The sequence below is a fragment of the Alligator mississippiensis genome, chromosome 2 (assembly GCF_030867095.1).
Source record: "Alligator mississippiensis isolate rAllMis1 chromosome 2, rAllMis1, whole genome shotgun sequence".
NCBI lineage: Eukaryota > Metazoa > Chordata > Crocodylia > Alligatoridae > Alligator > Alligator mississippiensis.
Window position 1 is genome coordinate 273488642 of NC_081825.1, and position 14268 is coordinate 273502909.

Consider the following 14268-nt stretch of genomic DNA (forward strand, 5'->3'; position numbering starts at 1 on the left):
TTCACATAATCAATCACAGTGAGTGCTCCTGTGGTTTGCTTCCAATGTGGGGGATTTGGATTTGATCTTATTTGCCTTCTGTCTTTCCAGAAATCAATTCCCTATTGACAGATTCTAAATCTGAGATGCAAGAAGAACATTATGAGCCTACTCATCTGACTCAGAAAAGCTGGATTTACAGAGGGACAGGGGAGTTGTTCTTTGGAACAGTGAACAAATAGCAGAAGCTCTGACATTTAGTTCATTCCTTGGTTTCTTCCCAAAGAAGACTATATCCATTTCATGCGCCTTCGGTAAATCAATAGCAATAATGTGTTGCTAAGCATGACAGGGGGACTGAGAGCATGTCTGACATTTGAGCTTGATTTTTAATTTTCCTTTGTGAAAGCATCAGTACAGGTTTCATCTAGTCTCTTGGGGCATTCCTGGAGCAGAGCCAAGCAGAAGGCGAATTTCAATAGGGGCTCTAGGCTTAATATAACAGGACATATAAAAAATAAACAACACAGTACTGAAGCACAGAAAGGATGATATCCCTCTGCTTGGACCCTCAATTCCTCTCTTCACTAAGACCTTCAGAGAGGATCCTGAGATCCAGAGATAGTAGTCTCATGGGTACAAACAGCACAATTGTTCCAGTTTATGTGACTTATCCAGAAATATGCGTCACCATAGACCAAAAAGGCTACTCGCATTATTTACTTTAAACATAATTCAGTCCTTCATGCCACCAGTTTGGCAGGGTGTGGCTCTGACTGAACCCACAGTAGCCACACACACACACACACACACACACACACACACACACAAAGCCCACAAAAAAACCAAAACCAAAAACCAGACAAGTTATTAAAAGAAAAAAAAAAGAATTCACAGACTTCATAGGTTATCTCCCTGGGGAAAAATCCCTTTCTGTAAGTATGTACCCCAGAAAGGTACTAGGAGATTCTACTCTTCAAGGAGAAACACACACAGTGTATTTTAATGGTAAATTAAGGTGCGACTGGGATTACATACTGGGCCAGATCCTCACCTGGTAGGCTAAGACACTGTTTTTGATTATACCGATGTTTAATAACATAGAAAAGTTTGATCCTATGGTCAGTTTTGAGAAGCAAGGATTGGTTAACCTCTAGCTTGCAGGGTAGATCTAGCCTGTGGAATCTTGTCATCTAGATTGCAGGTTCCCCATGAGTCCAGAAGTCTGGTGATGGGAGAACAGTAACAGCATTCATTGCCTCTTCCCTGCTGCTAAATTTCTGGACCCATGGGAAGCCCTGTGGGCCAGATAATTCAGCCCTGACTGCACCAACACATGGTTGAGCCAGCATACGGGGTCGCTCCACAGCTAGATTCAGCACATAGGGTTGGGCTGCCGTGCAGCTGTATCCAACGTGCAGGATCAGGCCAGCAAGTGGTATGATCAAGCACAGAGGGTGAAGCTAGTGCATAGCTGGATCCTGCATGCAGAATTGAGCTAGCATGTGGCATGATCTGATGCAGGGGTCAGCAACCCCAGGGACGTGTGCTGAGAATGGCACACAAGGCCATTCTGCTGGGCACACAACTGCCAGCCTTGGCTCTAAGCAGCTGCTGCCAGCCACAGAGCCCAAGCTGCTCCCATCAGGTGGCTGGGAGGCTGCAAGCCCTGCTGCAAGCAGACTGGGCTCCGTAGGCTGGCTGCAGCTGGGAGGCTGCAGCCAGCACCTTTCAAGGTAGACATTGTGGTTTTTTTGGCACTCCGGCCAAAAGATGTTGCCTACTTCCGACTGATGAGAAGGGCTGGGCTGGCATGCTAGATCCCACCCACAAACCAAACCCACATGCTGACCCTGCTCAGAATCCAGCCTGAGACTGGCTCCCTGCCACTTATCTGGTAAATAGGGAGGGAAATTGAGGACATCATTGCTCTACAGGATTGCCTATATATCCAAGCTGAAAATCCTGGTAAAGAAATATAGAAACAATCCAAACAAGTGTTAGCAATATGCATCAATCTCTGTAGTAATTTACACCTGAAGTGTACAGTACTAGAGAAGTGTCAACCCAAAGACTAGCTCCTCCTCAAATACAAACATTAGCAATAAAAGTTAGAAAGGAAATTCATAACCTAGCTGAAACTGGGAGAGGGGGAGGAAAAAGAGGGGGCAGAAGAGATGATGAGCAGAAATATGCTTTAAAGATTTCCTATAAAAGGTTAATTGTAAAAATAATAATAGAGTAAAATAAATTTTTGCTGCAAAAAAATACCAGTATGGTTCAGAAACCAGTTTACAGGGCTGTGGCTAATGTTAGCTTTGTCACTAAGGAAACATCTTTAGACCATTATTGGTAATGCACTTTGAGCTGAACTGGCCTTGGCTCTGGCAAGTGTTTGGTGAAAACTGATTTCCTGCACTAAGACCTTGTTTTAAACTTGCTTTTATCAGGTTCATTTTATAGAGCCTGTAATACTAGGTCCAACCTAAAGGTTCTTACCTAAACTCTGAAACCCTTCTAGATGCAATGCAAACCAGAGACTGCAACCCTGGGAATTTTTCTGTTACTGTTGTGTAGATGTGGGCTTTGAAGGAGTCTCAGCTGAGCTAGGCTAATACAGAAGTGCGGCAAAATGGCAAGAAACAACCAAATGCTACATTCTAAGCCTGTCTGTATATTTATGTGCATTTACATACATACAAACAAGATAACTGTCCACCATTTTAGGTACAGTTAATTATACTACAATAATACAAGCTACAATTCTCTTCGGAATACCTACCCAGCAGCATTACAAAGCTCTCTTCCCTCTTCCCCTCCTAACACATGCATAAATATCCAAAAACAAGTTTAACCATTAGTAAATCAATGGACCAAAATATTCCCAGGGGGGAGGAGTATGCAGCCACAGCCCCTTTGGCTGCTCTGCACATGCACCATAAGCTCTTTGAACTCTTGGCTGGTCAGCACAGGCTCCTTTTCCCTTCCCACTGAATTTTGCAAGCAAGTGTGTGTGTGTGTGTGGGGGGGGGGGGGGCTAGGGCAGTAAACAGCAGCAGCTTTCACTCCCTGGGTTCTAAACCAACACAAAAACAGTGGCTCTGGCAAGAGCCTACACCAACCAGCTGATTATGAAGCACAGTAGAAGGAAGGGGGAAGTGACCACACCACCACACTGTCCCCAGACCCACCCCTGGAGTTTCCTGAAGGTTAAATGCCAGATCCTGTCTGTGCCCATGTCCTCATTATTATCTCTGTCTCTGAGGACTTGGGGGAAGAGGATGGGAGTTGAAGATACATCTAGAACACTAATTGACATTTGTCCCATCACTAGTGTTTGAGTCATGAATGACGTGTGCCCCTAAAGGCTGGAGGGGCATAGTGACCGCCTGCAGCCAGGGGCAGCAGTGGCAGGGGTGTGGTGGTAGAGAGTGGGGAGCTTCTGCAGGTGGCTGCAGCAGTGTCGGCAGCAGCCAGCGGCAATCAGGGACCACCTGCAGATGCCACCAGTGGTGTGGATGGCAAGGGGGAGGGTGGCGAGCAGCAACCGCCTGCAGTGCCGTCGGCAGCGTTGGCAGTGCTTCTGTCAGGGGGTGCACCACCAATCTCAGGGGGTGAACATGCACCCGTGTGCACCCCTTATGCATCACCAATGATTTGAGTGGTCTTACTAGCTAGGTAGGATCTCTGAGACATGTAGTGTTGGTCTGTGTCTAGTCCCTACTGGGCTATTTGCATCACAAAACAGTTACAACTGAGAATAAATGGTTTGTTTAAAGGTGTGGTGGCCAGAACCAGAGGGGTTACTACCATGAGCAATAAATATATGCTCTTGGAGACATTCAGGCAATTGTCTAAGAAGTTAAGATTAGCTAGTGCAAAGCTTGCAAGTTTGCAACCTGCAAGTGGAATTTGTCTGTCACAATTTAACCAAAGTGTTGAATCTAACTGTTTGCACTGATCATGGGACCACTGAGCCCCAAAAATAAGCAGAGCTACAAGATTAGCTGACCTAACAGGTTTTTTAAAGGTCAAGCCATAACAAGATCTGACCACCTAATATAATTAGCACATTCCAAGGAATCCAGGAATAAGAAACTAAGGGCAGAGTAATGCTAATTTCAAACCTCAAAGTAATGTGGTGTAATTTGCTTATTGGGCGAACCTGAGTTCGGGCGGTAACCTTTCATGATAATTTCTAACACCTTTTGATCCCATAGGGTAACAGCTATAGGGCAAGATTGTGAGTGGCTCTAAAGCCAACAGATTAACATAAAATAAGGCATAAAGGAATGCTCATGTCAAGTGACCAGTTAGAAGCACGGGACAGAAGGACCATCGCTGTACCAAGCCTGGACCCCAGATTCCCAGTGTGAGCGAGAACCGGATCCTGACCACGGGACCTTCCTGGTGACCCCTCAGACAGCATTGATCAGGGATGCCTGACTTCGCTGGAACAACTTGGTGCGCACCTGGCATAGAGGGACTGCCGATAAGTTGCCAACCCCATGTGGGAACTCTTTGTCATTCTGTCTGTTGTTATCATTCACTGTTAGCTCTTTATTACTGTACTATCTGTTTGTCGCATTAACCTGTCTGTTAACTGTTGTATGCTAAGCTATAAGTAAATTTGCCTTTACTTCACTCCTGACTCACCTCCTTGATCCCGAGCCCAGCAGTTTAATGACTGATACACTCAGCACCTAGCTGGTCTGTGACAACAGGTTCAGTTGAAACACCAAAGATGGACTGGATTATGGAGAATAAACCCCCTCTCACATTTGGATGTGTAGTTTTCCTAACAGTTAACACAGTGGAGAGACCTATATTTCCACAATCCATCTTCTACAACAGGGGTTTTCAACCTTTTTGGAAAGGTTGGCCAGATGCGGTGCAAGATTGGGGGGGTGGCGTGCGGCTGAACACGGGGTGGCAGCAGCTGCTGCGTGCGAGCTTCCCCTGCCCCCTGCATCTGGCCAGGCGGGCAACTCCTGCATGGCAGCACAGGAAGGTGCATGGCAGTGCTCCATCCCCATCTGCCCACATGTACCCTCTAGAGCCTTCTCAAGTACCCCCCCGATTGACAACCCCTGTTCTACATTAATAGTCTTCAGCATTGTTGAGCCAATAAATAGGTACTACTGTCATGGATGAAGAAGGATGCAGAAAACCCTATCACCCTTTAATTATTAGGCATACATTTTTCCCATAAGTATACTCTCCATGCCAATAGCTGGGATTGGAGGTAGGAGCAGCCACAAGAGCCCTATGTGTTTGAGGATGCTTGTAAGGGCTGGTACTGGAGACATTAAATCTGCTTTGCACCAGGGGACTGCCACAAAGTACCCTTAACAGATATGAACATTGAAACCTTTGGGCTTGGGTTTTATTCCCCCTGGCCTCCCAAGACCCTGTTTTACAAAAGAAAGGGGAAAAAAATCTTTGATATTCAATACTCCACAGTTTCAACTAAGGGCTCAGAGCTCCCCCATCACGTCTCTCATCCGCCAAGGAGTCATCCAGAAAAAACATTAGAAAGAACTACCTTTGCAAACTTCAAAATAACTGCAATATTAAGAGGCTGACTCATCCACTCCCAATACCCCTCTTCCTTTGAGGGGTGAGGCAAAGGTGAGTGACATCGGTAGTGCATCTTCAGTTTATACAAGACAGAACTGAAAGGGAAGTGCCCAGCTGTTTCCTTTGCAGGCTACTACTAAACTTCGCCTCCAAACTGGCACTCTCTCCTCCCTCTCCTCTGGTTGGACTGACAGAAGTTCCTTCTTGGGTTCTGATTGCCAGTGGGTCAACTGGAGTCCTTATTGATTTCAATAAGCAGTGATGCAGCTTTCTCTTATAAACCTTCATCTCCTTGCCTCCAGTTTCATCATGACAGCTACTGTTGCTTCTTGCAAGCCACAGTCATTTCCCCATGTTCTGAACTTAGCTGCATAAGGTTTTCATAGACATTAGGGCTGGAAGGGACCTCGGAAGATCATCGAGTCCAGCCCCCTGCCCAAAGGGCAGGAAGTCACCTGGGTTCATAGGATCCCAGCAAGTTAAGCATCCAGTTTGCTCTTGAAGGTGTTCAATGAAGGCGCTTGAACCACCTCCGGTGGCAGGCTGTTCCAGACCTTGGGGGCTCGGACAGTAAAGAAATTCTTCCTTATGTCCAGCCTGAAACGGTCTTGTAGTAGTTTATGACCATTCGACCTAGTCGTCATCCCTTGGGGTGCTCTGGTGAACAAATGTTCCCCCAGATACTGGTGGTCACCCCTGATAAACTTATAGGTGGCCATCAGATCACCCCTGAGCCTGCGCTGTTCCAGGCTAAAGAGCCCGAGGGCTCTCAGCCTGTCATTGTAGGGTCTGCTTCCCTGACCTCTGATCATGCGTGTGGCTCTTCTCTGGACTCTCTCAAGCTTCTCCACATCCTTTTTGAACTGTGGAGCCCAAAACTGGACGCAGTACTCCAGCTGCGGCCTCACTAAGGCCGAGTACAAGGGGAGAATGACGTCCCGGGATTTGCTTGAGAAGCATCTATGGATGCAAGCCAGTGTTTTGATCGCTTTACTAGCCGCAGCATCGCACTGCAGGCTCATGTTCATCTTGTTTCTTCTTAAAGACTTTATAAATGTTAGCGATGGGGTTCATGGCTACCAGTAAAGGGATATATGGACATTCTCTGCCAAGAAAAATCCAGAGGTGGCAACAAACCACTCTAGGATAGAGATCAGCAACCCCTGGCATGCATGCTGGAGCATAGCACTCAAGGCTATTTTCCTTGGTATGCCACAGCTGACCTGCCCTATGGGTAGCTGCCACTGGCCATGGAGCCCAGGCTGCTTAGAGCAGGTGGCAAGGAGGCTGCAGGCCCTTCTGCAAGTTGCCTGGGCTCTGTGGCAGACAGCATCTGCTCAGAACCTGGGCCAGCTTCAGGCAGGAGGGTGCAAACAGCTGCACAGGGCAGTACAGCCCTGGTACCAGCTCCGTGGCAGTGGCTGAATAGGTCTCTTGGGACAGATGGCAGAAGAGGGGCCAGGATTGCACTGTCCCAGGCCCATTTCTGGCCATGCTCCCAGAGGCACACATGCAGTCACCTCTGCCACAGAGCTGGTGCCAAGGCTACGGAGGCCCATGCACCTGTTTGCAGCTTCCTGGCTGCCTGCCTCAACAGGCCTGGGTTCTGGGAAGCTGCAGCAGGCTCTGAAGCCCTGGCAGCAGCTACATGCCAGCAGCTGATGCACGTGTACTTGATGGTGCATGGAGGAGAAGGGGCCAGGGCAACACAACCCAGATCCTTCCCCTGCCATCTGCTCAGAGGTGTGCATGCACCCACTGCCAGCAATGAGCGTCAGGCCCCTTTGTGGCTCCCCTGCCTCTGGCACACCAAGTCAAGGCATGGGTGGAGGTTGGGGTGTTTCTGGCATCTGGGAAGGCCTGCTTGTGAGTTATTCAGCCTCTCTGAAGGGGCCAGGCGCTAGAGCCATTGCCTCTGCAAATCTGCAGCTATTTTGGCCAAGCAGCTTCTGGAGAGAATGGAATTGTCCTGGAAGCAGTTCTCTATACTTTGTTGGAGTTGTGCTGCCATTGGCTGAGTCCCCCTAGCTCTATCTGCTCAACACTTAACAATTTCAATTTCTGTGGCTGGAGCAGAGCTTAATTTTCATCTGCTCTTCCACCTCTCCAAAAAGCATTGGGAGGAGCAAGACTTTGCAGAATCCTAGGGAGAAGGAGTCTGCCAACTCCAAAAGGACAAGTGCATGGGATGGCTACACCAAGTAGCCATCTGCATGCAGTACCCTTCTGCATGCAGTACCAGATTGAACTGTGGCTCTATGGGACCATTCAGGGCAGGCACTCTATTCACTCAGCAAAAAAAAAAAAAAATCATGCTCCATCACCATATTGCCCACCAGGGCTAGATTTTTCTCTCATCCCACACAGGTGTAGAATAAATTGATGGGAAAGCACCTGTAGCAGGTTCAGGGAATCACACACGGAAACATAGTCTTTTGGGTTCAATTACCATCTTTTCCCAATGTCTTCACACCCCAGGGCAAACTCCCTCCCAGCAAGACTCACCATAAACAACTCAGTTCATAAACCAAACACTTATATCAAACAGGGTCTTCTCCTAGACCCAAAGGGGATCCTCAGGCATGGTTCTGCTTTACTTGTCCACTCTCTCTCTTGGCCCTCTGGTCCCTTCAACCACAGGAAAGCTCCCTTACAATCTCTTTGCTGCACTCACTGTCCTCTGGGGAAGAGGCACTCCTGGCACGGTCCCCAGCCTGCTCCATGATCTGACATGACAACTCTCCCCCTCTCAGCCTTCTTTCACTTTCAGCTCTCCAGCTCTCTCACAGGACACTGACGCTCTCCCTCACTCAGGGCCATCTAACTCCCTCTCCCCATGACTGACCTCCCTGGAAGCCTTTAACTAAAAGCCAGCTAATTATTTCTTGCCACTGACCAAGTTCTCCTAGCAAGCCTGTAATCACTAATCAGTCACTTCCCAGATGCAGCTGGGCTTCAGCCCCTGCAAGCATACAAGCTGCTACAAGCCTCCTGAAGACACCCAACCTGTTACAGTATCAGACAGATTTATTTGGAGGAAGCCAACATAAAATGGCAGTTCTCTTAGAATAGCTGTTTTGAGATGCCTGGTGTCCTTTTCATTTGACAAGCCTAATGATGTTAATGTCATACAAGAAATCTGGTTACTTTCCATGAGTGGAGTTCTTAATTGCTAATCTTGTTTGTGCTAGAGACTGAAATACGGATATTGTGATCACCATTGGCCCTTTGATCTAATATTCTTAATCATATCAGTAATTAGATATCTAATCACTTCTTAACTTGCAGTAGGACCTATGAAATGTCCATTTGCTTAGAGCAGTGATTTGATCTGCTTTGAATTTGTCCTCTCTGATGTAAAACAACTTCCAGCAGATGGTTTAATCCACACTTGGGCAGAAATCGACATAGGATGTAATTTGCATTCTTGTCACTCATGTAAAATCTTTCAGCTAATGGTGATGTAACCACCAGTCATTTTACCTTCAAGCCCAGACACCATGAAAAAAGTCAGACAGTTCAGGTACCATGGAAGGGTATCTATTATGTATGGTTACGGAAATGGATTCAGACCCCTTACAAGGTAATGCATGAAATAAACTTCCTCGTTAACTTCCATATATTTCACAGAAGGTATTTTGGTAACTGTTGCTATTTGGGGATCTGGCATTAGACAGAAGTCCCAGTGGATTCCCAGGTTGTGAAGTCTTCCAACAATGTGGCAAACAGTCTCTCACAGTTGGCCAGTTCTTTGCTTGTGGATCTTTTCCAAACAGCATCTCCAGATGCTTTGCACCCAGACACCAAGCAGTAATGCTCTGTACCCTGAGCATCACAAGACTTTGGGAGATCTAGTTTCCCATGACTTTAGGCATCTCCAGCATATAGCGATGTCTGCTCAGTCACCTATCAGACTTAAGCCCCTGAAGCAGCAAGCAGGTGTTTAAGTTATTTTGTGGCCCTACCTAATAGGTCTTACAATTTCCTTCACCAGCTGATATAAATATTGTAGGGAAGGGAGAATGGAGCTTCACTGAATGCTATTGAGTGAAGGATTTGGAGGTAAAGGATGGTTCAGCTGATCTCTGTACCTATCCATACACTGCTGTCTCTGCATGTTCGGGCTCTGAGAAGAGTTAGTATTGTTATGCAAAGCATCAACCATTTGACATTGTTAAACAGAGTTTTTAAGGGGATTTTCTACAGCACAAGCAAATGCTCAGTCTAGGAAAGATATATACCGTGTTTTGATGAGGCAGGGTCATTGAAAGGGAACTCTGCAAAATTTGCTCTTTGTCTTTATTCCCCATTTTCAGTAAATTCCTGAGGCAGAATTGGTCTCTGAAAACTCTTGCTGGCCTGAGATTCAGAAGGACTGCCCTGCATGTTGTTTGACCACATCTATTCTAGAGCTGGTCTGTTTCTAAATTGAACATTATACCTATAATATTCTCAGGCTGCTTTCCTGATTTTTCCCCCTGCTGGGATGCTGATCTGGAGAGATATGACAGTGGTGTTGGAAGAAGAGACAACGGCTGCGTCCAATTATTAGCCATACCAAATGCTGCAAAGAAATCCAAAAGAATGAATATATATTTCCCATCACCCATATTCAAGAAAGAATGCAACAGGGACATCTTTGATATATCATGTCACAGTCTGAAGCCAGAATGGAAATAGTAAAATATGTATAGGAGACAAGAGCACTGGAAAGAGCTCATTGCTATTTTCAAAATAAATGTGGAAAATAGAAAGGTGGTATTTTCCCCTTAAATATTATGAAGTTAAACTTAAATATGCTTCCAAAATGTTAGTTAACCACACATTTTATGTGAAGCAGAAAAGTGAACTACAAACCACAAAATTGTCTGATATGATGCTGAAAGAGGAATTCCTACCTCCTTTCTATCCCCCCTCCCCCCCCCCCGCCCCCCAAATACAACTGAGTACAGCTCTTCTCCTTTTAGCTATAGTACATATGGGAGAATCCCAACCAAAGTGAACAGACAAGGTAGTTACATGATTCACCATGTTTGGGGGAGGAGAGCCTTGCTGCTGTATAGGAAGGCAGGGTGGTGGGGGATGATGAAAGGAAAGGATGGAAAGACGAAAGGAAAAGAAAGCAATTGCTTGACAGCTCTGTTTTCTTAGTATTTTTCTCTCATGAATTTCTGCTTCAGCTCAAAAGCTGAAACAACATGTAGCACTAGAGCCAGTCAGCAGAAGGATCAGAGAAAAGAGGTTTAGATATTTACAGAACATTTATTAAGAAAACACTAAAGTGATTATGCAAATGGTACACTCAGAGTGGTTAATAATTGCTTTTCAGTTACAGTACAGAGATTTGCATGCCATGGTTATTCAAGATATAATCACATTAATATGTTGCAAACCAGAATCTCAGAACCATCAAAATGCTAAAAAATACATAAGCTTGGGAAAAACTCTCCAGCTATGCATCGTGAGCTGTGCAGCATCCTTGCACTCGTGAGCTGAAGAGAATTCCATGTCACAAAGATTGCCTTTTACTGGGTCAGACCATATGTTGATCTTGCTCAGTATCCTGCATCACACAGTGACAAAGTGAATGCTGAAAGGGAGAGTGAACAGGGCATGACCAGGGTTTTTTCCAGGGTTCCTCTCCCACTTGCAGTCTCCAGCATTTAAGGTCTAGAGCAGCAGTTTCCAAACTGTGACAGATTGTGCACCACAAATTTAAACTGATACAACCTTAAGGACCACCAGCAAATGTTTGTCATATAAAGTAATTATAATAAATCCATTAACAGGTACCACTGACAGGCTGTCTGCATACCACTGATGCTACACATACCACAGATTGGGAACCGCTGGCCTAGGAAATTCTGATTCAGAGGCCATACTGCTAACTCACATGCTATGTCAATATAATAGTAAGAGTTTATTTCATCTCAAGTGAATGTACTATTTTCAAATACTTTTCATACTTTATGGCCAAATATCCACTAGAAAAAAAAAAAAGCACGTAATTTGTCTGAAAGACCACAACCTCAACAGTACTTCATAAGGGGAAAATATCAAAAAAAGAGCTTTTTGTGAACCAAGTACTAAAACTCAAAATTTCACATATTTGCATGACTATATCACATACTATTTTGAAGTGAGAGATGGAAAACACTTAGGGCACCTTTGCACACCTTAGGGCTCCCAAGAGCTGCTCTAATTAAAGTGACCCCCAAAGGAGCCCTTATTGACTATCTGAGCCCGCACCACTGCCAGTGCTGGAATACTCCTAAAAGTAAATTTTCCAGTAGTTTGTATGTTGTATTCTTAAATGTCTCCAGAATCTGGACTTCCAGAGGTCTCTTTTATCACTATCTGGAGTTGTTTCAGGATGCTAAAGCTAGGTAGTAGTCCCTTTCTAAATTTCATCCCATTATTCATAATTAAACTCCTTTACATCTATCAAGTTAAATTCTTCTCCATTCATGCTTTATAGCTTTCCAACATTTCTAAATTATTTATCCTGCTCCTCTCAACCCTCCTAACACACAAATACATAACTGTACACCAGTTAGTTATTCCTTCCCCAATTCCATCCCATTGTTAGTTCTGTTAGGCTAAATATTTCCTCTCCTTGTTGGTTTTAACCATATCACATCTCACTTAGTCATTGTTTAGTTTCTCACTTTATCATGCATCTAGGACAACGTTAAGATGGCCCATATTTTTTAATTGTCTCTCACTTATTTCTCTGTGCAGCTGTGACTTTATTGGCTAGAGAGATATTCTACCTTAGTGTATAGGTGATATGTAAGTGCAGAATGTCTAAGGATTAGGTCAGAAAGACCTCAGTAAAATTAAAAAAGTGAAGGATCATGTAACAGGGGGTCATCTCAGGGCCGGTCAGTTGTTGGCCCACCCACCTGTCTCTGGGCTAACTATCCACCTTCCTTATCTGCCATGCCTGATGATAATGATTAAGGGATGTCAGTCAGGAGGGAGGCTGTCCATTACCTTGCCCTGATGCCAAGATCCTATGTACATGGCTCTGAACTTCCCTATACCATGTCCCATGCCTCACAGATGGCATCCAAGGGCTAACACTTGGCCTTCTTATGCAGCCACGCTCTCCTGCACCCTTCTCCTTCTAGAGTATGGCTCCCCTGGGACCTTTGGCCACACTGGCCCTGGCCTCATCCTCCAGGCCAGTAAGAACCCCATGTCCCAGCTCTGGGAATCCCTCACAGTGGGCCCCTAGCCCTTTGACCATGCTGGTCCTGGCCTCAGCATTGACCAGTCGAGGGTCGATCCAGTCAGGTTGACTAGCAGCTTGCCTTCTCTCTCTCTCACTCCTTTGGCCTCTTGCTGGGCTCTCATATACTTGAGTCACAGGCCACTACCCTGCCCCCTTACTGGGGTTCTTCAGCACTTGAGCCTCAGCCCTCTTAATACCCACTCAGCTCAGGGCTCCCTGCCCCTACCAACTCAGCTCAGGATTCTCTCAACCCACAAGGCTATGGAGTCTGGGGCTATAAGGTGCCACTTACTTGCCTTTCACTGGGCAGGCGGCTGGCCTGGAATTTCTCAGGGCTACCCCACCACAGGCAGCCCCATCAGACCATCCTGCCCCAGCACGGTATAGTTTTCAGTCTTGCCCAGGACCTGGAGCCTCCTCCTTCCCCATAGCGCCTGCCCATATACCTCCAAGATGTTGTGAGTCACAGCTCCAGCCAGGTGGTGTTCTTTCCACAGCTGCAGCCAACAAACTGCTGGCTCATCTTTGAGGGCCTGAGTTAAAATGAAGGCTGCTCAGCCCCCTCCTCCAATCCCAGGGACCTCCGGTAGTCATGTGACCACCTCATCAGGGCTGTCTCACACCTGCTGGCTGCCCCACTGCCGGCTCTAAGCCCTTAAAGTGGCAGGCACCAAGGGTGCACTGCCACAGATCATTAGAAAATATAGGACAATCTAGGGCTATTCTAGGTACATGATTAAACAAAAAAATATGGAGAGTGCAAAGGTACATCTGTTCATGAAAGGAGGGGGAGGTGCACACAAACATCTCTGCTGCCTAACTCCATCCCAGAAACATTATGAAATGAGAACAGTAGTGTCTTTCATTAACCATTTACTGAATTTTAGTGGCATTTATAAAATCACAACATAGTATGGAAACAATCATGCCATATTGTTCCTTATGAATTAATTTTCTAGTATTTTGTCCATTTTACTTTTGCAACCTCCTGAGAATACCATCAATATACCAAGTCCACTTGGCAAAAACATATGAAAGATCATTCTCAGCAGTTGCTCCTCAGCTTTGAAACTCCCATCCTGCTTGAGGCCTGCCAGAGACTGGGCCTGGACATCTTTCAGAAGCTCTGCAAGACTCTCTTATTTGGGTAGGCATTTAGCAATGAAAGCTAGGCAAAATTGTTTAGTGGGTCTCTACTTTATTTTGTTTGGTGATTTTGTTTTATTTATTCTAGTTACCCTTTTAAGCTGTTCTGTTTCTCTTGTTGTAAACCACCCTGGGCCTTTATTGGGAAGGATGGCATATAAATCACATAACCAACTAACTAAAGCCCTTGACAATAGATTTCCGCCCCTTCCTGGGGAGACTGTTCCATAATTCTCACTGTCAGGATTTTTCTCCTGATAGCCTGCCTAGTGCCTGCATTTCATCCCAGAACTAGAAATAACTTCAAATGCCAGGTGTTATGGTAC